At 33.8% G+C, this 22,748-nt stretch overlaps 1 pseudogene; it reads right to left on the bottom strand.

Annotated features, from left to right (window-relative positions):
• Nucleotides 1-1,332: 1,332 nt before the first annotated feature.
• LOC141494218 (receptor expression-enhancing protein 6 pseudogene) lies at nt 1,333-22,326 on the bottom strand (annotated as a pseudogene).
• Nucleotides 22,327-22,748: the final 422 nt, after the last annotated feature.

The following is a 22,748-nucleotide window of genomic DNA, read 5'->3' as shown; positions in this document are numbered from 1 at the left end:
TAAACTAGACATGAATGCAATGTTGATAATGAGGGTGGTATTTTAAAGAGGGAGAGAGTACTTAGAAGCTCTATACATAATTATGTCACAAAATGACTTTAAGAGGTGTCTTATTTAAGAAGGGTTGTAGTGCAATAGGGGCAGAGGGTGGGAGCATACTTCAAAAGATTGACCATAAATAAGTTAGGAAGTTAACTTGCCTTTAATAAAGTACCAGGGTTAGGGGCACTAAAGGGATAGAGGAAAAGAGTGTATAAAATACTTTGGTTGGGGAGAGTTGGAGGTCTGTGGTTGGAATACTATAGAGACAGAGGGAGAGAGTATACTTAGAGGGTCTGGACATGAAAAGATCTTCAATTGAAAGGAGTACTTTTTGGGGGGGAGAAGGTATAAATGGTTCATGAAATAATTTGACTTTGCATGATGCTCATGGGGATTGTATGTCCATGAAGAGTCCTTTAAAAGAAAGTCTGGTATAAATCAATTATAATTTGATGTGTTCTATGACTCTTATATTTTGTTTGTTTGTTTGTTTGTTTGTTTTTTGGTAAGGCAATGAGATTAAGTGACTTGTCCAAGGTCACAAAGATAAGTAATTATTAAGTTGGAGGCTGGATTTGAATTCAGGTCCTCCTGATTCCAGGGCTGGTGTTCTATCCATGGCACCAACTAGCTGCCCCTCTATGACTCTTGAGAAGTATATTGCTAATGGGACAAAAGAAGTACTTAGTGAATATGGGGCAATGTTGCTTACCAGTCAATCAACCTTTGAGAATGGTATTTCTATCAGAACAAATAAAAAGAATATATTTTGACAAAGGCATTGTAGGGACAAAATGGGATTAAAACAATAAAGACATAAAAAGAAGTATTATACTAGGAGAAAGCTAGACATAAAAACTCTAGGTGAAAGGCACAAAGACTAATTGTAGTAGACAGAAGGAACGATGTGAATACTGAGTAATTCTAGTTTTTTTTTTTTTTGCCTGTGTAGGAATTTTTTTAATACATAGGCAGCTGGAATAGCCAGGACACATCTAGCAACCTATGGGGAGACCAGTGGTGAGTCTAGGGGGCCAAAGGCAGATAGATAGTCAATGGTATACTTAAGAGAATTCTGAGCACCAACAGGGCCCTTGGTAGAGGCTGATAGAACCTAGATGGACAGAGGTCCCTCCCCTCCCCCACCAGTCCAGAGACTTCTCTAATGCCCTAAAGTCCAAGAAGGTGGAGTTGATTGAGGGAGATATAGCTGGGAGGGATCAGCTGCTTAAGACATGGGCCAGCATTGGGGCCCATGGTCCCTGGTGGAGGGTGTCCAGTTATTTGAAGCCTCTGGCTCAGAGATGATCTCGTCACTTATTCTTCAGTGGATGAATCATTTCTGCATTGGTTGCTTCGCCGGTCAAATTGGCTGCTGTGTCCAGGGCTGGTCCACTCAGGTCATTCACCAGGCTGTCCACGGAAGCTTGATGTCTTAGGAAGATGGGGCGGATCAGGCGTTGATCCAAGATCTGGGAGCCATTACAGACCACTGGAAGCATGCACTACAGCAAGAAGACACCCTTCCCTACATAGTAGAAGGGGAACCAGAAAAGGAAGAGGTCAGAGAAAAACTCAGCCAGGCCAAATATGCTGTATGCCACCCAGTAGGTTAGCCAAGTGGTATCGTCATCTTTGTTGGGGCTTTCAATGGCCTTGATGGAGGCATATGCTGGGTAGATGAATCTGATGAGACTGCAGATCAGGGAGGCACCATAGCCAAAGATGAGATAAAGGCCCAGGAAGGCAATGAAACCTGTAGCCAGGTAATAGTTTTTGATGCCGGAGAGTTCCTCCAGCTTCCCCAGGAAGTCGGTGATAATGTTTTTCTGCTCCGGGAACCTCTGGAAGCGCTGCTTCAGGCTGGCCGTGGCTGCTGGGATCGGGAGTGGGGGGAAGGGACGGAGGACGGCCGGACCCGGGTCGGAGGGGCGAGCTTCTCCGCTGCTCTGCAGCGGTGCCGGCCGAGTCTCCCTCGCCAGGCTCCCAGTACCTCGGCCCCGAGACCCCTCCCCTCCCCTTCCCCTAATTCTAGTTTCAATAAATTGGCCCAGAGAGGCAATAACCTACGTTCCCAATTGGGTTTAAAAATCTCTCCTACCCTACAGAGAAAAAGGGAGGAAGGGGGAAGGGACTGATAAAAGGCAAGGTAAAATTAAAAGTAAAAGTAGACAACGTTAAAATTTAAACAAGATTGATAGGAGAAACGGAGCAAAGAACTGATGAGGAGAAATAAGAGAAAGGGAAGGGAAAAGTATAAATCGGGAAAGTTAGCATGGAGGGAAATACAGAATTAGTGATCTTAACTGTCAATGTGAATGAGATAAACTCATAAAATTGAATAGCAAAATGGATTAAAAAAAGAAATGTACAGTATGATGTTTACAAGACAGACAACTGAGGCAGAAAGATACACACAGGGTAAAGATAAAAGACTGGAGAAAAATATATTTTGCTTCAGTGGAAGTTAAAAAAAAATCAAGTGTAGCCATCCTGATCTCAGAAAAAGCAAAAGCAAAAATTGATCTCATTAAAAGGAATAAGGTAGGAAACTACATTTTCTTAAAAGGTACTATAGGAAATGAAGTTATATCATTATTTAACATATGTGTGTGTGTATATATATATATTATATATATATGTATATATATCTTTTTCTCTGTAGTACATGGCACCTAAACTGCAATTGATCATGTATTGGGCACAAAACCTTGCAAATTAGGTACAGAAACACAGTAATAATAAATGTATATTTTCAGATCATGTTGCAATAAAAGGCCATGGAAGGATAAACCAAAAATTAATTGGAAGCTAAATAATTTAATTTTAAAGAACAAACAAGAAATCATAAAAATAATCATTTTATTTTAAAAAATGATAACAATAAAACATCACACCAAAATTTATGGGATGTAGCCAAAGAAGATTTTAGGGGAAATATTATATCTCTAAATGCTTATATGAGTAAATTAGAGAAAGAGGAGATGAATGAATTGGTTATGCAACCTAAAAGAGCTCGAAAAAGAACAAATTAAAGATCCTCAATTAAATACTAAATTACAAATTCTGAAAATCAAGGGGGAGATTAATAAAATTGAAAGCAAGAACACATTGACCTAATAAATAAAACTAAGAGTTGGCTTCATGGAAAAAACCCAACAAAATAGATAAGCCTTTGGTTGATTAAAAATGAAAGAAAGAAGAAAACTAAATTACCAGTATCAAAAATGAAAAAGACAAACCCCCAATGAGGATGAAAATAAAGAAATAATTTGGAGCTATTTTGCTGAACAGAATGCCAATAAATTGAGTAAAATGAATGATTATTTACTAAAATACAAATTTCCCAGATTAGCAGAAGAGGAAATAAAATAAATAACTCCATTTCAGAAAAAAATTGAAGAAATCATCAATAAATTCCCCCCAAAGTCTCCAGATCAGATGGATTTATAAGTGAATTCTTCCAAACATTTAAGGAAAAAGTAGTTCCAATTCTACATAAACCATTTTTAAAAATAGGAAAAGTTCTGTCAAATTTCTTTTATGAAACAAATATGGTACTGATGCCTAAACCAGGAAGAACCAAAACAAAGAAAATTATGACCAATCTCCCTAAATAAACATTGATGCAAAAATCTTAGATAAAATTTTTTGCAAAGAGATTACGCAAGTTATTACTAGTATAATATACCATGATTAGATAGGATATCAGGTAGGCAGGGATGGTTCAATAGTAGAAAAAGACAACATAAGTAAACATATCAATAAAAAAATAACAGAAATCATATGACTATCTCAAAAGATGCTAAAAAAGTCTTTGACAAAATATAATATTCATTCCTACTGAAAACTAAAGCACATAGGAATAAATGGACTTTTCCTTAAAATAATAAGCAGTATCTATCTAAAATCATTATCAAATATTATATGTAAAGGGGACAAACTGGAAGCATTTACAGTATGTTCAGGGGTGAAACAAGGATACCATTATGACCATTACTATTCAACATAGTTTTACAAATGTTAGCTTTATCCATAAGAGAAGAAAAAGAAATTGAAGGAATCAGAATTGGCAATAAAGAAGCAAAGCTTTCACTCTTTGCAGATGCTATGATGGTATACATAGAGAACATGAGAAAATCATATTAAAAACTACTGGAAACAATGAACAAATTCAGCAAAGTAGCAGGATATAAAATAGACCCAGATAATTCATCATCATCATTTCTATATATAAACATCAAAGTAAGAGACAGAAAGAGAAATTCCATTTAAAGAAACTGCAGACAACATTAAATACTTGGGAATCTGCCTCCCAAGACAAACTCAGAAACTGTATGAGAACAATTATAAAACACTTGTCACAAATAAAGTCGTATCTAAATCATTGGGAAAAAATGTCAATTGCTCATGATTAGATTGAGATAATATAATAAAAATTACAATTCTATCCAAATTAAATTACTTATTCAGTGTCATACCAATAAAATTACCCAATAACTATTTTACTGTTAGAAAAATAGCAACAAAATTCATATGGAGCAACAAAAGATCAAGAATATCAAGGGAATTAATGGGAAAAAAATTTAAAGGAAGGTGGTCTAGCTCTACAATATCTAAAACTGTACTATAAATCAGCAATCATCAGAACTGCCTGGTACTGGTTAAGAAATAAAGTAATGAATCAGTGGATTATGATAGGCTCAAAAAGAACATTAGTAAATGACTACAGTAATCTATCATTTGACAAACCAAAAGACATTAGCTTCTGAGATTAGAACTCATTATTTGACAAAAATTATTGGAAACACTGAAAAACAGTATCATAAAAACTAGGCATAGACCTGTATCTTACATCCTATACCAGAATAAGTTCAAAATTGGTATAGGATTTAAACATAAAGTGAGATACTACAGACCAATTAATGGAGCAAGAAATAATCTTATCTGTCAGATCTTTGGAAAGGGGAGAAATTTATGACCAAGCAAGAAATAGAGAATATTATAAATTGCAAAATGGATGATTTTGACTATATTAAATTAATATATTTTTGCACTAATAAGACTAATACTTCCAAAATTAGAGGGAAAATAAAAAGTTAGGTAACAATTCCCAAAGCTAGGACTTCTGATAAAGATCTCATTTCTTTTGTTTTTAGGTTTTTACAAGGCAAGTGGGGGTAAATGGCTTGCCCAAGGCTGCACAGCTAGGTAATTATTAAGTGTCTGAGGCCAGATTTGAACTCAGGTACTCCTGACTCCAGGGCCGGTGCTCTATCCACTGCACCACCTAGCCACCCCTTAAAGATCTCATTTCTAAAATCCATAGAGAATTGCATCCAATTTATAAGGTTACAAGTCATTCCCCAATTGATAAATGGTTAAGGGATATGAAAAGACAGGTTTCAAATGAAAAAATTAAAGCTATATAAAAACATATGAAAAAAATACTCCAAGTCTTTACTGATTAGCGGAATGTAAATTAAAACAACTATGAAGTTCCATCTCACACCACAGATTGGCTAAGATGAAAACAGGGGAAAAGGATCAATGTCGGAGAGGTTATGGGACCATTGGGAATTTAATGAATTGGTGGAGTTATGAACTGATCTAACCATTCTGGAGAGCAATATGGAACCATGTCCAAAGAGTAATAAAATTGATCATACCCTTTGGTCTAGGAACACCAAACTAGGCCTCTATCCAGAAGAAATCATGTAAAGTGGGGAAAGTCCCACATTCCAGAATATTGATAGTAGTTCTTTTGAGGGAAATAGCATCAACTGAGGGAAATTTAGGGGCTACATATCAATTGAGAAATAGCTGAAAAAGTTATGGCATATGAATGTTATAGAGTATTATTGTTCTATAAGAAACCATAAATGGCTGGACTCAGAGAAGCATGGAATGAATTAAAGGAATTGATGCTGAGTGTAGAACCTAGAGAACATTGTACATATCAACAACAATAGTGTGAATTGATCAGCCTTGATAGATACAGCTCCTTTCAGAAGTTCAGAGAGCTAGGATAACCCTAGAAGGTCTGCTATGGGCAATGCTATCCGAATCCAGAAGAAGAAAACAATTAAAATCATACACACACACAAAAACCCCAACAGAATCAGAATAAACACTACATTTATTTTTTAAAAAATTTCTCTTATGTCTTTCTTTCCTATCTCATAGTTTTCTCTCTTTTCCCCTACTCCTAATACCTCATACAGAAGGACTACTCTATAAACATGCTAAACAGAAATGTGTATGTACAGTAGTCACCAAACTATTCATCACTGAGGGGAGGGGGAATAGGAAGGGAGGGTGGAAGGAAATTACGTTACTTTAAAAATATGCATATGCACGAGAATGAATGTTAAAAAAACTTACATAATATGTAAGTAATTGGAAAAATAAAATATCAAGTGGAAAAAATTTTTGGCTCTGTCATTCTAGATTTTGATTAAAGGGGTTAGTTTTTATGAAAACAATTTTGGGACCATCTTGACTCTGAGTTTAAAGGGAACAAAAATATCATCAGTTGATTTTTTTTAGCATTTGTTCTAGAATTGATTAAAAAAAGAACTAAGAAAAAATGCACTTAAATTTTTACATGATTTGAATTAGGCCAAAGAAAGCACTTCTTGACTATGAATCCACAAAAATGGCCTTCTGAAAACCAAGGTAACAGGACTGTAAATCATTACTTTTGATAATTATATCTTAAGCTAATTTCTAATTCTGTGGTTCTCTTATTTATATTGTTTCGGGAATCCACTTTAGACAAAATAGTGTAACTACACTCTGTAGACTTACAACTTATTTGGAAATATTTCAGTTTCTTCCTCTCACTTCTCTACTCAACTCCTCCTACAACTCCTCCATATAACAAAAATACTCATAAATAAATTTCAAGCAGAGAACTCTTCCTTGAGCCAATGTATCCCCTCCTAATCCTTAACTATAGAAGGAAAGAAGACTAAATATTTGGAAATGCTTTCCTATATATTATAGGAAAAGTCAATAGAATTAGAAATGCCTGCTTCCATCCTACCTCTTACATTTTTGCTTAAGCCATCTCCAATGCCTAGAATCAGTTCTCCTTGACCCTATATTTCTGCTTACTGAATTCCTTACTTTCTTCCAAATTTATACTCTGGTACTCTTACTTTAGTTCTGATTTCTCCACTGATAACTGACTTTTCCCACCTCAGAATTCTCATAGTACTTTTGTGGCAAATTCTCCATCATAGTTATCCATTTTTTGTTTTGCATTGTGATTATTTTTATACATAATTTTTCCTTCTTCCTTAGTTTGAAAGCTTCTTTGGGATAGATGAAATCATGACTTCATTCATTTTTATATCCCTAGAACATACAGTAGCAACCAATAAAACTAATATTCATTCATTCAACTAGATGGCAAAGTACATGAGTGCTGGATCTAAAGTCAGGAAGATTTGAGTTCAAATCTGGACCCAAACATTTATCTGGGCAAGTCACTTAACTTCTGCCTCAAGTTCACCATAGCACCTACTTATCGGGTCACTGTGCCGATCAAACGTGATAATATTTATAAAGCAATTAGCAGAGTACCTAATACATAATAGATGCTTGTCCTTTACCTTTCCCCCTCATTCATTCACTCCATTCATTCATTCATTCATTCACTGAATTTGGACCTGGGAAAGATCTTAGTTTAAAAAAGTCAGTTTCCCACTGCATCCGAGGCCATCCAATGGACCCTAATGAAAATGATACAGGTTTACATAAACAAAAGAAAAACCTACATACAAGAATATCATATTTTGTTGCTTAATCCTGACATGGAAAAACTTGGAGCTTTATAGAATTATAGATTTACAAAATTAATGATTTAACTGTTATCAAGAAATCAGAATTGAGTAGATTCTTTGAAAACACAGAAGCAACAAGAGAAATCTGTAAACATTCATTTGAAAGGGTCAAATGATGATCAAATGCTTATATCCTGAAAGACTATTATTTCTCCTTCTAAAGACTATTATCTCTCTACACTAACTTTAAGGGTCAAAGAGCAAGATTCTCAGAGAGGAAGAGAAGAAATAAGGAAGGCAACTTAAGGATAGAAGAAGAAGATAGATGAATTTATTACGTTTTGTAATTAATGAAAAACAGGAGAAGAATAAGTTGAGGTGAAGGAATAAGGAATTTCATGAACCTCAATCATATATGAACTGTGAAAGGGAAGATAGGGGATAGTGATGAAAAGGAAGAAAGTAGTAGTATAAAGAAAATACTAGAGTAGGGTAAGGGAAGTAATATAAAGAAACAAATCTTCAAGTGCAGAGAAGAAAAGAGGGAGAAATAGAGAAAGAGACAGACAGAGAGAGGAAGAGATGAGAAGGGGGTGAGAGAGAGAATATTGAGAGAAGAGGGAAATTCAATAAGCATTTATAAGTACCTACTGAGTTCTAGAATGAAATAAATACAATACAATAAAATAAAAAATGATCCTATCTCTTAAGGAGTTTACAATCTAATGGGGGAAGACAACACACAAAAGAAAGCAGTCCAAAAAGTTTGACTTCTTAGCTTCAAAAAAGAAATAAACTACATGATAATGCTGACAGTAAATTGAGAGTTCCAGTCCCAAGCACCAGTAAAGAAAGACTTTGGAAGGAGTTCAGTGCTCATCAGTTTGGAAGAGAGAGGAAAGTGAGGGAACCGAGAAATTATGGAGTATCAAAAACTGAATGAATCAATCTGGTGATGAGATTTCAGATGATCAGTTATCTTAGATAAAGCAAGATATGGACAGGCAGAGAATTGGAAGGCATCAAATTATTCCAAAGAAAAATAGATAGTTCTAATTTGATTCCTTTTTTCCTTTTGTTTTCCCTGTAAAGAGGAAGTGAAGCAAAAAAAGGATATTATAATGAGATATGATGGATGGAAAAACAAATCTAAAAATTATAACTTTGATTTTAAATAGTTAGTTGTCCTTTGTGTGTAAAGGACCAAAATGACATCATTATGTTGGGGATAAGGTACCCTACTGTGGCTGATGAGACCAATATAAACTATGATTGTAAAAAGGATTAGTATGTATTTATGTTTGTATATATGTGTGTATATATGTGTATATATATGCTTTATGTATATAATTATATATAATATATACATGTTTGCTGTAATAGAAGTATATATTAGATATGAATATTATATATATATATATATATATAGGCTATATCAGAAACTCAGAGATGTACGATTTGATTTTTTTGCTAAGAAACAAACCAAAATCACAAAAAATCATATTTATTTAAAATGTTAATGGAATGGAATCAATCATATCTCTTAGAATTCAACAAAACAGGGATGGCAAGAATGATTTTAAAGCAATATCAAAAAAGGCTAAAAATGACAAATGAGAAAACAACATTTTGCTTAAGGGCACTAAGATAATTAAGCAGTCTATACCATGACATCTGATTTCATTAATGTTGAGCAGTCCAGATTAGAAATCCCCTCACTGACACAGATAAGCAAATAATTTGTTACTGCTTAGAGAGTTGCTTGGACCCCCAAAGATTAAGTGACTTGTCCACATGGCCAGATTGCTTCACTGGAAGTGATGGTTAAAGCCCATCCTCCTGACTCAAAGGCACATCTTGTTTCTACTATCACAGCAACAACATTAATTAAATATGCAGTGACTTGTCCTTCTTTCCCAGAAGTGTCCCTCTAACCTTCTCTTCTTCATTTCATATATGCTCCATCTTTTCTATTAAAACTCTGTTACTATGTGTTACTCATATCTGAGGAGACACTTCATAACCATAGTCAAGCAAATTATCTGCCTCTTCTGGTAGAAGATATTTTGCTTGTCTTTTCACTCAGGTCTCTGTTAATACTTAGTACTCTCCTTTAAAATAGAAGATACTCAATAAAGAGTATTTGAAAGTATTTTATGACTATTTGTTATTTTTATAACTAGGTGTCATTTTGAATGATTTAATGTGTGTATACATATATGTGTATGTATGTATGTATAAAATTTTCCTTGCTAAGGCAGTTAAATTGCCATTTACAGACTACATTAATTTTGAAAAGTCCATATTTTTAAAACCCAAATGAAGGCAAGTGCAGACAAATCTAGAGATATGCTTTGTTTTGTGATCTCACACACAAAGTTTGAGAGAACATTCTGAGAACATAGTTTCAAAATGATGGAGTGATTTTTTTTTGACCAAATATCCTGCTGGTTAGCAACTTGAAAGGAGTCCTAGATTCAAAATAGTATTAAGCAAGTGTTTCTTCAATATGAGATCATTATGTTTCTCTTCTGAATCCAAATACTAATTGCAACCTTGCTGTGAGCCCACAATATTAAGGCTATCATAGCCATGGCAACAGAATTCAACATTAAGTAGAATTTGTATCATCTGCACAGGAATTCTAGTTACTTGGGTGGTAGATGAGCACTTAACAGCATCTACAATCCACAACTCAAAAGAGAGAACTTTCATTGTCATTGCATACCTTTAGGTAATTTTGCTACACATACTCTGTTATCTTTTAACATTTTGCATATCTCTATAATTAATTTCCATATAGGATGATTTGTTAATCCACAGACACAAATAAAAGCACAAATTAAAATTTCAACAGGCACTTTACAATGGCCCATTTACATTTCAAAATTAAACCCATAATAAAAACTTTTGTGTGCTTATAATTGGACTGATTTTTAACATCCAATGATAAACATCTATGTAAATAGCCTCCCAAAGATTTTACACTTAAGAAAGAAGCACTTCAAATGAGTTGCTTAAAGTCACCTTCTCTGCTTTGCATGATAATTGTAATGCAAAATAATAAACAGCACAGGGCACCAAGTACAACACTTTTCTGGATTATAGGGTGCCATTTGTATGAGGATAATTAGGCATTTAAAGTCGACCAATACCAATTTTAAAACCTACCAATTAAAAAAAAACCCAGTGTGCTTACAGTAAGCTCATTGAAATAATTTTCCATTTGCCTTCCCTAGGCTTTTGGAGGAAATCTGTCCACAGCAACTGTTTATGTTGAACCAAGGACTTTGTTTATATGCAGGAAGTGAGGTGTAACTAAAAGTTCATTACCTGAACATAAAATCTTTGTATCAAAACAAAGGGTATTTTGTAGAGATGTAGTATGCTTTGAACATTCTCATTTCTTAAAAAAGAAGGAAAACCATCACAATGGTGAAATGACTTGTTGCTATTAGAGACACTGAAGAGTTAATAGAACAGGTTTACTTCATCACAATATTAAGATGGAAGGAATAACAAAGGTTGTCCTCCACATAGACACAAAACAAAACAATAATGTGACTTTTTCTCATGTCTAGTGAAAATCAATATTATACCTTTACAGTAATTGCTATGTAAAAGGATTCTTGAGCTTCATAGGCAATATTAATATATATATATGTGTGTGTGTGTGTGTGTGTGTGTGTGTGTGTGTGTTATTAATTAAACTCATTAAAAAATCCATGAGTTTAATAAGTCCAATTCTAAACCTTAGTATTTGGAAAGACAGAGAGACAAAGTCATACAGTTCACCTTGATTCCTGTCCTTTCCTCATCAAGGATGGATACATTTACATACATATATACATAATACAAACATATATAATCTTATTTGGACAAAATGAATGCCCAGCAGGGAAACTAAGAGATCGTAGTATTTTAATGATAAGACCAAACTCTAATCTCTTTATACTGGCCCTGGTGAGGTGAAGTGAAGGAATTTATTTATCAGTTGAGATATAGCAAAATGGGACAGGATTTAAGTGTAGAAGGTTTTGTAATGGTGTGATTAATGTCAAAATTATTTTTGGTGGGCCTACTGTGTGTTTCCCCCATGCTAGGTACTATGAAAAATAAAAGAAATTTGTGGTATAGTCTCTGTCCTCAAGGATTTGAAAGTCCCCAATGGAATAAAAAGTTAAGATACAAGAACAATAGATGTAGATAGAAAAAATAAAATAGCTATTATGTCACTAAGTGCTAAATTGTGAATTATAGCAATTTTGCGAATGACAATTGAAAATTGAGTGAAAATGGAATACTTCCTTGATGGAGAAAGCCACTGCTTGAAGGATGGGTAAGATTTACAGAGGTGGAATGGACTATACTCATTCTTCCAGGATGGACTATACTCATTCTTCCAGGAAGAAGAATGCTATGAAGGAAGGTACAGAGATAGCTATGACTTTGGGACAATAAGGTGATCAGTCTAATGACAAGTATGCATGGGAATAGTGGGAAATAAATTTGAACAGATAGAGTGAAGTCAGATTATAGAAGGCTTTGAAAGCTAGACAAAGACAGATTTTATGTACTATGTTACAAAGGTGTAAGAGAAGCTTTATGAATAAAGTAGTGACGTGCAAGTGAGTGCTTAAGATAAATAAGTCTGGCAACAATGTTCAAACTAGATTAAAGGAGAAGCCTATAATCAGTAAGATTAACTGTTGCAGCAATGAAAGTCTGAGAGAGGGACAACTAAAATGTTTTCAGTAAGAGTGAAGGGAAAAATGGTTGTATGAATCCAATTTTAAAAGTAGAATTAGTGGAACATTATTTTGATACAAAGCAATGATATATATTAGAAAAAAATCATAGGTACGACTAAATAACAAATTACAAAGCAGTCACCTAAAAGCCTTTTACTATATACAGACTTTGTGCTAAGTATTGAGATCTCAGGCAGAATGAAGGGCTAATCTGTCTTTTCTAACTGCAGAAAAGCTAAAAAGTAAAAATAAGAAAATTAATTTGAAGTATATAAAGGACCAGCTTCAGGAGGTTGAAGGATGAAGAATGTGACACATAGGAGAAAGCTACGCACTGAAAAAAAAAAATAGCTGAATAACAGTTTTACTTCTGATAAATTGAGAAACCAGCAATAATGAGGTGGAGAGAAATCATTTATTATGCAGATGAATAACTGTTTGTAATTCAGCAGGAATATTATATATCTGTCTCTTCCAGCAGCATGTGTCTTGTATTACTTATAAAATGGTTAATACTTACTCAGAGTTGTTCTTCTTGTCCTTCATTTTTGAGAACCGTGACTTGTATTTAAGTGAGGGAGCACTGTGAAAACCCACCAGCCTCACTTTCTCTTCCAGAGCCATCTGCATCATCTTTTTCTTCTTGGCTACAAGCAAGAAATTTTTATGCCATTTGTTTTTATTTTGAACTGGAACCTTGAGAACAATGGAAAAGGGAAAGAGCCTGTAATATACAAAAATATTGATAGCATTCTTTCCGTGATGTCAAAAAATTAGAAATTGAGGGGATCTTCATTAATTGTGGAATAGCCAAACAAGTTGTGGCTTATGATTGTAATAGAATACAATTGTTCTATAAGAAATGATAAGTAGGGGCCGGCTAGGTGGTACAGTGGATAAAGCAATAGCCCTGGAGTCAGGAGTACCTGGGTTCAAATCCAGTCTCAGACACTTAATAATTACCTAGCTGTGTGGCCTTGGGCAAGCCACTTAACCCCATTGCCTAGCAAAAACCTAAAAAAAAAAGAAAAGAAATGATAAGTAGGATGATTTCAGAAAAACCTGAACTGATGCAAAGTGGGTTCTATTTTTAAATGTTTTTTCCAATTGCATGCAAAGATAGCTTCCAACATTCTCTTGCAAGTTTTGGAGTTCCATATTTTTCTACCTCTTCCTTTCCCTTCAACTTCCCCCTGGCAGTGAATTATCTGATATAGGTTATACATGTACAATTTTGCTTAATGTTTTTCCATAGCAGTCATGTTATGAAAGAAGAATTAGAACTAAGGGGTGGAGGAAGAACCCATGAGAAGAAAGAAGAAACAAAAGAAGTTTTAAAAAGTTTCTGCATTCAAACTTCATAATTTTTTTTCTGGATATGAATGGCATTTTCCATAACAGGTCTCTCAACATTGTCCTTGATCATTGAACTGCTGAGAGGAATTGTATTCATAATAGTTGATCATCTCATGATGTTACTGCTACTATGTACAATGTTCTCCTAGTTATGTTCACTTATTCAATATTAATTCATGCAAGTCTTTCTATGCTTCTCTACATTCTGAACACTTATGATTTCTTAGAGAACTATAGTTCTCCATCCATTAATATAACAACATTTATTCAACCATTCCCCAATGATGGGCATCCCTTCAATTTCCAATTCTTTACCACTACAGACAGAACTGCTATAGATATTTGTATACATGTGGGTCTTTCCCCCTTTTTATACTCTCTTCAGAATAGAGATCTAGTAGAGAAATTGCTGGATCAAAAAGTATGCATTTAGTATCCTTTGGACATAGTTCCAAATTGTTCTCCAGGATGTTTAGATCAGATTACAACTCCACCAAGCCTGCATTAACCTTCCAGTCTTCTCACATTCACATTGATTATTTTTGCTTTTTTTGTCATTTTAGCCAATATGATAGGTATAAGATGATACCTCAGTTGTTTTAATTTGCATTTCTCTCCAATAATCATTTGGAGCACTTTTTTTATTTGACTATAGATAATTTCTTTATCTGAAAACTCTTTGTTCATATTCTTTGACCATTTATTAATTGGGGAATGACTTGTGTTTTCATAAAATTTGACTAAGTACTCTATATATTTTTAGAAAGGAGTCCTTTATCAGAAACACTAGCTGTGAAAATTAATTTCCAGCTTTCTGTATTCCTTCTGATCTTGGTTGCATTGGTTTTATTTGGGCAAATATTATTTAATTTAATGTAGTTGATATTATCCATTTTGCAATTTATAATGTTCTCTATCTTTAGTTTGGTATCTTTTGGTTTAGTTTATGTCTAAATCCAGTACCCATTTCAACCTTATCTTTCTATATAGGGTGTGAGATGTTGATCTATGCTGAGTTTTTAACCATACTATTTTCTAGTTTTCCCAACTTGTCAAATGGGAGTTCTTATCCCAGAAATTGGAGTTTGGAGGTTTATCAAACAATAGATCACTATAATCATTTACTCCTTTTCTTTTGTACTTAATCTATTCCACTGATCCACCTCTCTATTTCTTAGTCAGTACCAGACACTTGAAAATTATAGCTTTAGATCTGGTATGGCTAGACCACATTTCTTTGTATTTTTTCACTAATTCCTTGATTTTCTTGATCTTTTGTGGCTCAAAAACTAATTTTGCTACTGTTTTTTTCCTAGTTCTGTAAAATAATTTTTGGTGGCTTAGTTGGCCCAGCACTGAATAAATAATTTGATCTAGATAGAATTGTCATTTTTATTATATTGACTTACCCATTTGACATTTTTTAATTGTGTAGCAGTAACATTATTTCTGTGAAACTTGTTTTGTGATTGTTTCTGGGTTTGTCTTTCTCATTGGTGGTGAGTTAACCCTTTTCATTTTTGACACTGGTAATTTGGTTATCTTCTTTTAACCTATTTTATTGTTATTTTTCACAAAACAAGCTCATATTTATTTATTAGTTCAATAGTTTTCTTACTTTCAATTTTATTAATTTCTCCTTTGATTTTCAGAATTTCTAATAATTTATAATTGGGATATTTTAATTCATTCTTTTCTAGCTTTTTTAGTTTCTTGCCTAGTTCATTGATCACTTCTTTCTCTATTTTATTCATGTTAATATTCAGAGATATAAAATTTCCCCTAAAAACTGCTTTGACTGTATGATGTTTTATCACTGTCAATGATAGTACGAAATTGTTGATTATTTCTATGGTTTGTTGTTTGATCTACTCATTCTTTAGAATTAGGGTTTTTTTAGGGGCAGCTAGGTAGCATAGTGATTAGAGCACTGGCACTGGAGTCATGAGGACCTGAGTTCAAATTTGAACTCAGACACTAAGTAACTACCTAGCTATGTGACTCTGGGTCACTTAGCTCCACTGGCTTGCAACTAATATCCACCCATGAAGAGTTAGGTTAGTTTCCAATTAATTTTAGGTTTATCTCTCCATGACCATTTATCAAATGTAATTTTTATTGTATCAATCTGAAAAGAATGCATTTAAGATTTCTGCTTGTCTGCATTTGATTGTGAGGTCTTTATGCCCTAATACATGGTCAATTTTGTGCAGTGCCATGTACCACAGAGAAAAAGATTTATTCTTTCTATCCCTACTGAATTTGCTCCAGAGGTCTATCATATCTAACTTTTCCAATATTCCATTCACCTTCTTAACTTCTTTCTTGTCTATTTTGTGATTAGATTTACATAATTCTGTGAGAGGGAGATTGAGGTCCACTACTAATATAATTTTTCTTTCTCTGCCTTCCTGTAACTCTTTGCCTTCTCCTCCAAGAATTTGGATGCTATACTTCTTGTAGCATATATGTTTAATATTGATATTCATTCATGCCTATGATTCCTTTTAGGAAGATGTAGTTCCCTTCCTTATCCCTCTTAATTAGATCTATCTTTGCCTTTTGCTTTCCCTGAGATAAGGATTGCTAACCTTGCTTTTTTCACTTCAGCTGAAGCATAATACATTCTACTCTAGCCTTTTACCTTTACACTTATGTCTGTATCTTTGCTTCAAATGTGATCCTTGTAAACAACATATTATTTTTAATCAACTCTGCTATCCACTTCTGTTTTATGGGAGAAATCATCCCATTCACATTTACAGTTATGATTACTAAGTCTGTATTACTACCCTTTTATATTCCCCCATTTGTACTTTTCTCTTCATCAATGTTTTCCTTCTGACTGCTATCTCTTTCAAACTGCCCTCCCTTCTAAACAGCTCCCTTCTCTTTGCTTCTCACTTTCCACTTTTTACATTTTTTAAAAAATTTTCCCTTTTACTTTACTTTTACTTTACCCCTACTTTTATCAATTACTCCTTCTCCTTTCTCCACCTAATTCCCTGTAGGGTGGAAGAAATGTCTAAACTCAATTGGAAATGTATGTTATTCCTTCTTTGAGTCAAATCATTTGAGAGCAAGATTTACCCAGTGCTCACACCTCCCTTCCTTCCCTCTGCTATAATAGGTCCTTTGTGCCTCTTCATGTGCTATATTTATTCTCTTATGCCTTTTCCAGTTAGTTAAAATTACTTTTAGATGAGTTATTTTTTATTTCTAGTTAGCCAATTTTATTTTTAAAGGAGTTGATTTATTTTTCCATTTGGACAATTTTACTTTTAGAAATACTGTTTTCTTTAATCATTTTTTTTCTTAATTCTGCTGCATGACTCATTTCTTTTCTCAATTTTTCTTTTTCCTCTCTTCTTAAGTTTTAAAAATCCCTTTTGAGCTCTTCCAAGGTATATTTTTAGATTTGATCCCAATTCATAAACTACTTTGTCTTCACATCTAGGTAGTTTGACCCTGCTTTCCTCTTCAGAGACAAATGCTTCCTTATGGCAGAGTAGTTTTCTATGGCTAGTTTTTGTTCAATTTTTATGCTCACTTTTGATAGCTGAGTTCTGGGGTACGGAATATATAGTCCCAAGTTTATTGTCTTGGAGTCCAGGTTCTGATCTCTGGCTTTCTGCTCTGGTGTCTCAGGGACAAGCAGTTTGTTCCCTGCATTATGGTAGCCTAACCTAGTCCTGCCTGTTGCACTAATGTTCCTGGGCTCAAACTCTTCCTTTCACACTGGAGTTGGGACCCTCACTGCTGGTCAGTTGTACCACTGGCCTGCTGAGGCAAGACCAGAGCTACACTGTGGCTAAGAACCCTCTACTGGCTTCCCAGCTCTCCTGCCTATTCTAAACTAAACTTCCTCTTGACCCACATGAAGCAGACCTTTTCTGAAGTTCCTTCCAGAAATCTTGAGTTGAGAAGTTGTTTCACTCTGTGTTTTGGTGTCTTCTGTCAATTCAGAATATGCTGACAGTTTCATTTAAAGTTGCTTCAGGAAAAGCTCCAGGAACTTCCTAGCTTTGCACCATCATCTTAAGTCTGCCCAGGAAGTCCCCCTTGTGTTACTTTTGCAACATGGTTAATATGAAAATAAATTTATGATGATTTCACATTTAAAATCTATATCAAATTGCTTATCTTCTCAAGGAAGGGAGAAGGAAAAGAGGCAAGAGGAAATTTGAAACTAAAAATTTCAAAAAAATGTATATATATATATATATATATTAGCATAAAATTGAGAAATATATAATAAAAAACAAAAAATAAAATACACCAGGAAAAAATTCATAGTCAAATCCAGAGGACAATAACAATAATCATAATCTGGCATTTTAAAGTTTTCAAAGAACTTTGCATATATTTTTCTATTTGATACTCTTAATAAGTTGAAAACATAAATGTAGATATATATATATATATATATATATATATATACAGTTGAGGAAATTGGGGTTCAGAAGTGAAGAAATGTTTCTATGCCATTATTCTAAAGACAAGTAAAGGGACTTAAAGCAGTTAAACAAGACAACTAAAGGTTCAATGCAAAGAACCTGGAATCAGGAAGAACTGCATTTAATCTTGGCTTCAGATACTTCCTAGCTGTGTTTCTCTGGGCAAGTCATTTAATTTCTTTTTCAGTTTCTCATTTTCCTCAACTGTAAAATGCATATTACAATTACACCTACATCACAGGATTATTATAATGATGCAATGTGATGATATTCATAGAAGTGCTTAGCATAGTACTTGACACACAGTAAGCACTATTTAAATGTTTTTTTTAATTTCCTTCCCTTATAAGGAAGGATCCAACTGACCATTAATGCATTTTTGAAATTTAAGACATTTGATAAATTTACCTTCCTAATATAAAAGTAATACTAATGAGACTCACTACTCCTTGATATTTAATTTCCCCAATTCAAATCTTCTAGAACCTTGGGTAAATTCTAGATAAAATTTATTGAATTCTAGGCAGAGGGTATATGTATACTGAATTACATTCAGATCACCTTGGGATACTTTGATTTGTCTGGAATCACACTAAATTCTCCAAATTTTACTATTTTGTTACTATTTCAAATAAATAAAAGTATCAACATTAACCTGTAACCTGTGATGTTCTGATTTCATTTTACCTCTAAAAGAGGGTAACTTCTCTATAGTTTCTAAACTTTGCCTATTTCAATCTTTAATTCATAATCCCTAAAATTAGTGTTTATACATGGTCTTTGGTTCTAGGCATTTTCATTGGGCTCAGTTATGGAGATGTAGAAATCTTATATTAGTTTATTATAGTATATTGGTTCTCCATTATGCTCAGACATTAGGAAGGGACCAGTCATTTAAAAATTAGTTTCTTTATTTTTCTGCCCCAAATACATTCTGCATCATTTTAAAGACTTCATTCATAGTATGAGGGCTGCTACACACAGCAAAGAAGAGAGCTCAATCAATTCCCTTTTATGTACATTGACATAACTTGCTCAAGATCTTCAAAGGCATCTGTTCTCAACTGTGTCATTTTTTTGCATATATATATATATATATATATATATATATATATATATATATATCCAGATAATTTAAGGGAAAGGTGAGTTTTCTGAAATTCTTTTTCAACTGAGAGATTAAATTTTTGGAGAGAAGAAAAAAATGACCCAGAAAAGATTTTTTTATAATTTATTATTTTATCTCACAGTTTTTCTTTCCAATTTTTAAGAAACTAAGAAAATATGTAGTGTAGATTCTGAAAAACACCCCCAAAATTATCTTACTTCTCATTTTATTATCTATAAATGAAACCTTATAAATAGCTAAATTTCAAAATGAATAGAGCACTGAATCTGATATTAGGAAAATCTCAATTCAAGTTCAATCTCAGATACTTGCTAGTTGTATGGTCCCTGGGAAAGATAATTTACTCTCTTTTTGTATGTTTCCTTAACTTCAAAATGAAAATAAAAATAGCACCTGTTCCAGAGGAATGTGAAGATCAAAAAAGATAATATTTGTAAAGTGCTTCTGCATATAGTAGGTGCTTGTAATTGCTTATTGCTGTTAATGAAAATGAGTGATTTCATTCAGGGAACATAATGCTTTATGCCGAATTTTGTTCAACATTTCATTTGGACACAACTTCAATCATGAAAAACTCCAAATATCTTGCATATTATGCCTGATTCTAGTTTTTCTGAAAATTGTAGATATGGTTCATGTTCTCTTTTCTGTGGATGTTTAACCTAGGGAGTGAGGAATTACTATAAATTCACAAGTGACATTTCTAATATAGTAAAAGCAAATGAATGCTTCAAAAATCATAAAGATGATAAAATTTATAAAGAAGAAAAATATGGTTATCTGTTTCTTGGCAAAATGCTGATCATATATTTCTCTGTGAGGGAAAAGCACTTGATTTCAGTTGACAACTAGAGTATACCTTGAAGAATAGGAGAAAGGACCCTTAATGCTTTTTCTAACACAGAGCCTTAAAACATTTTTTCTTATTTTATCTTACTTGGACCTCTTAAAGTTCAGTCTCAATTTAATATCCAACAGAACTAAGAAATAAGGAAATCTCTTGCATTCTTTTTTTTGAGGGGGTGGGGCAAGTGTAGTTAAGGATTTGCCCAGAGTCACACAGTATCTGAGAGTGAATTTAACCTCAGGTTGTCCTGACTCAAGAACTGGTGCTGCCCTTCTTTTACAATCTTATTTAAGAGTTCATATTTTCTTGCCACATCATTCCTATATTTCAGGCATAGACATTTTTCCTTTATTTCCTTATTAGATCTGTTTTCATATTATTGAAAGAGGTTTAATGGAAATTTGTCTTAGAGTCTGTTGTTAGTTTTGTCATGAAGGAGACATCTTGGATTTCCTCCTAAAACAAAGAACATAAAAGTATTGGGAAAACCCTCATTGCAAATATGTATCTCTTCTGGGAAAAAAATCACAACTGTACTCCTCCTTCCAAGGACATAAGGTCTTTCCCATTCTTTTAGGTAAATGGGAATCCATTCAACTAAGTTTTCCCCTACTCTAGAAATTATAAGTATATCTAACTTAAAGGAAATTTGATTTTACAGAAACAATGAATTACTTAAATAATTGTTTTCATGGAATTTGTTATGTAAAAAGTCCATTTGCAAAACAAAAAAGCAATTTGACAATCATTCCAAACAGAAGAACTGTTCCATTAGCAATATTAACCCATAGTGTTAAATAAATCAACAATTTAGAGTTATTGAGACTGGTAATATGATAAATTCCTCCAAAGGAACAGAATAAGTCTCTTTAGAGTAGTAATTCAGAGCTGTATACATGCATAAATGAACCATGTTGTAGTGGTTAGAGCTGGGCTCACAGTTAATAAAGATCCGTCTCTGATACCTACTCCTAGAAAGTCCCTTAACCTCTCACTGCCCTAGACAGCTTTATAAGACAATAATTTGATGAGCAATTATGAAATTGAATTGGTGGAAAATATTCTCAGTACCAGTAAATCACAGGTATGTACAAAAAAATTAGAAATAAAAAAGAAACTGACTTGAAATAAACAAAGATCATAAGATTTAGGACTAAACAGAATCTGAGACATCTTATAGTTCAACTCGCTTATGTTACATTTAACCCTTGGGTGGCATGGAGAACCACTACCTTGGACCTGTTTACCAGAAAGATGAGTTATTGGGCAGTCAGTCACACACTCACCTTTATAGTTGTACCAGTCAGAAGTGCTGAGAAAGTGCTGAGCTCTCTGTGGTTCTTAGAAAGTGGATGACCTTCTATCCTTCAGCTCTGCCTCTCACTGCAGGACATCACTTACCAGCTATCTAGGGGGTATAGATTATTGTGGATTAACCCAGGCAGATTCAGCTCTCAAGCCATCACCTGATAGCTAACTCCTTTACCCCCTTCTCTGAACTTGCTTTAATTCATGTAGCCTAATTATATGACTAGCAAAAGACAGTTGACTCAAACATGCAATATTTACTCAGTATTAGACAAATAAAAGTGATAAACAATGCCTGATAAAATTTTTCACTTAGCTTTCACAACTTTCACAACCTTCACAACTTCTCCTGGACCCAGTCAATTTCCAGATGCCTCTTGGAATACCTCTGAAATTAATCCTATGAGATGCTCAATTATAGCTTGTTTAACATCTATGGCCTCTCCTCTTGAAAATAGATTAAAAGATAGTAGACTTCAGTTCCTAAAAGATGGACTCACCCATCAAGTAGGACTGGTGATGAAGGAATCAAGAATATGGGACATGGGGTCCCATATTCACAGAGAAGGTAACTCTCAAGGTTTGTTTTTTCTTGTGTAGAATGATCTGTCATGCTCATGGACATCCAACTGATCTTTGCCACCATTAACTCATTACATATGAGCTTAAGAGTCTGTAGGCAGGACCAGGCTAGGTAAAGGAAAAAAACAATTCTATTTTGTTCTGATCACTTTATTATCTTGGTTATCATTCCTCTTGAATCTCATTTTTTTTAAAAAAAACATTTCTGTGCCCTTAGAAACTCTGGATCTTTCTATTTATGTCATAGGTGATTTTTTTAAATGCTTTTTTTCTCTTTCAATTAGAGTATGAGTTCCCAAAAGCAAGAATGCTCCCTCTTTTTTGCAAAACTAGAACACAAAATAGTACTTGTTTAGCATATGTTTTTTTTCTTTTATTCATTAATAAAATGCATAATTTTACCATATTAAATGTCCCTGATAGTCACACAGATCTTCCCTGGTTACTACCAGACAACCATAGGAGCTAGTTCAACATTTCAGTGCT

The sequence above is a fragment of the Macrotis lagotis genome, chromosome 7 (genome assembly GCF_037893015.1).
Source record: "Macrotis lagotis isolate mMagLag1 chromosome 7, bilby.v1.9.chrom.fasta, whole genome shotgun sequence".
NCBI lineage: Eukaryota > Metazoa > Chordata > Mammalia > Peramelemorphia > Peramelidae > Macrotis > Macrotis lagotis.
This window is presented reverse-complemented; position numbering and strand designations above follow the sequence as displayed.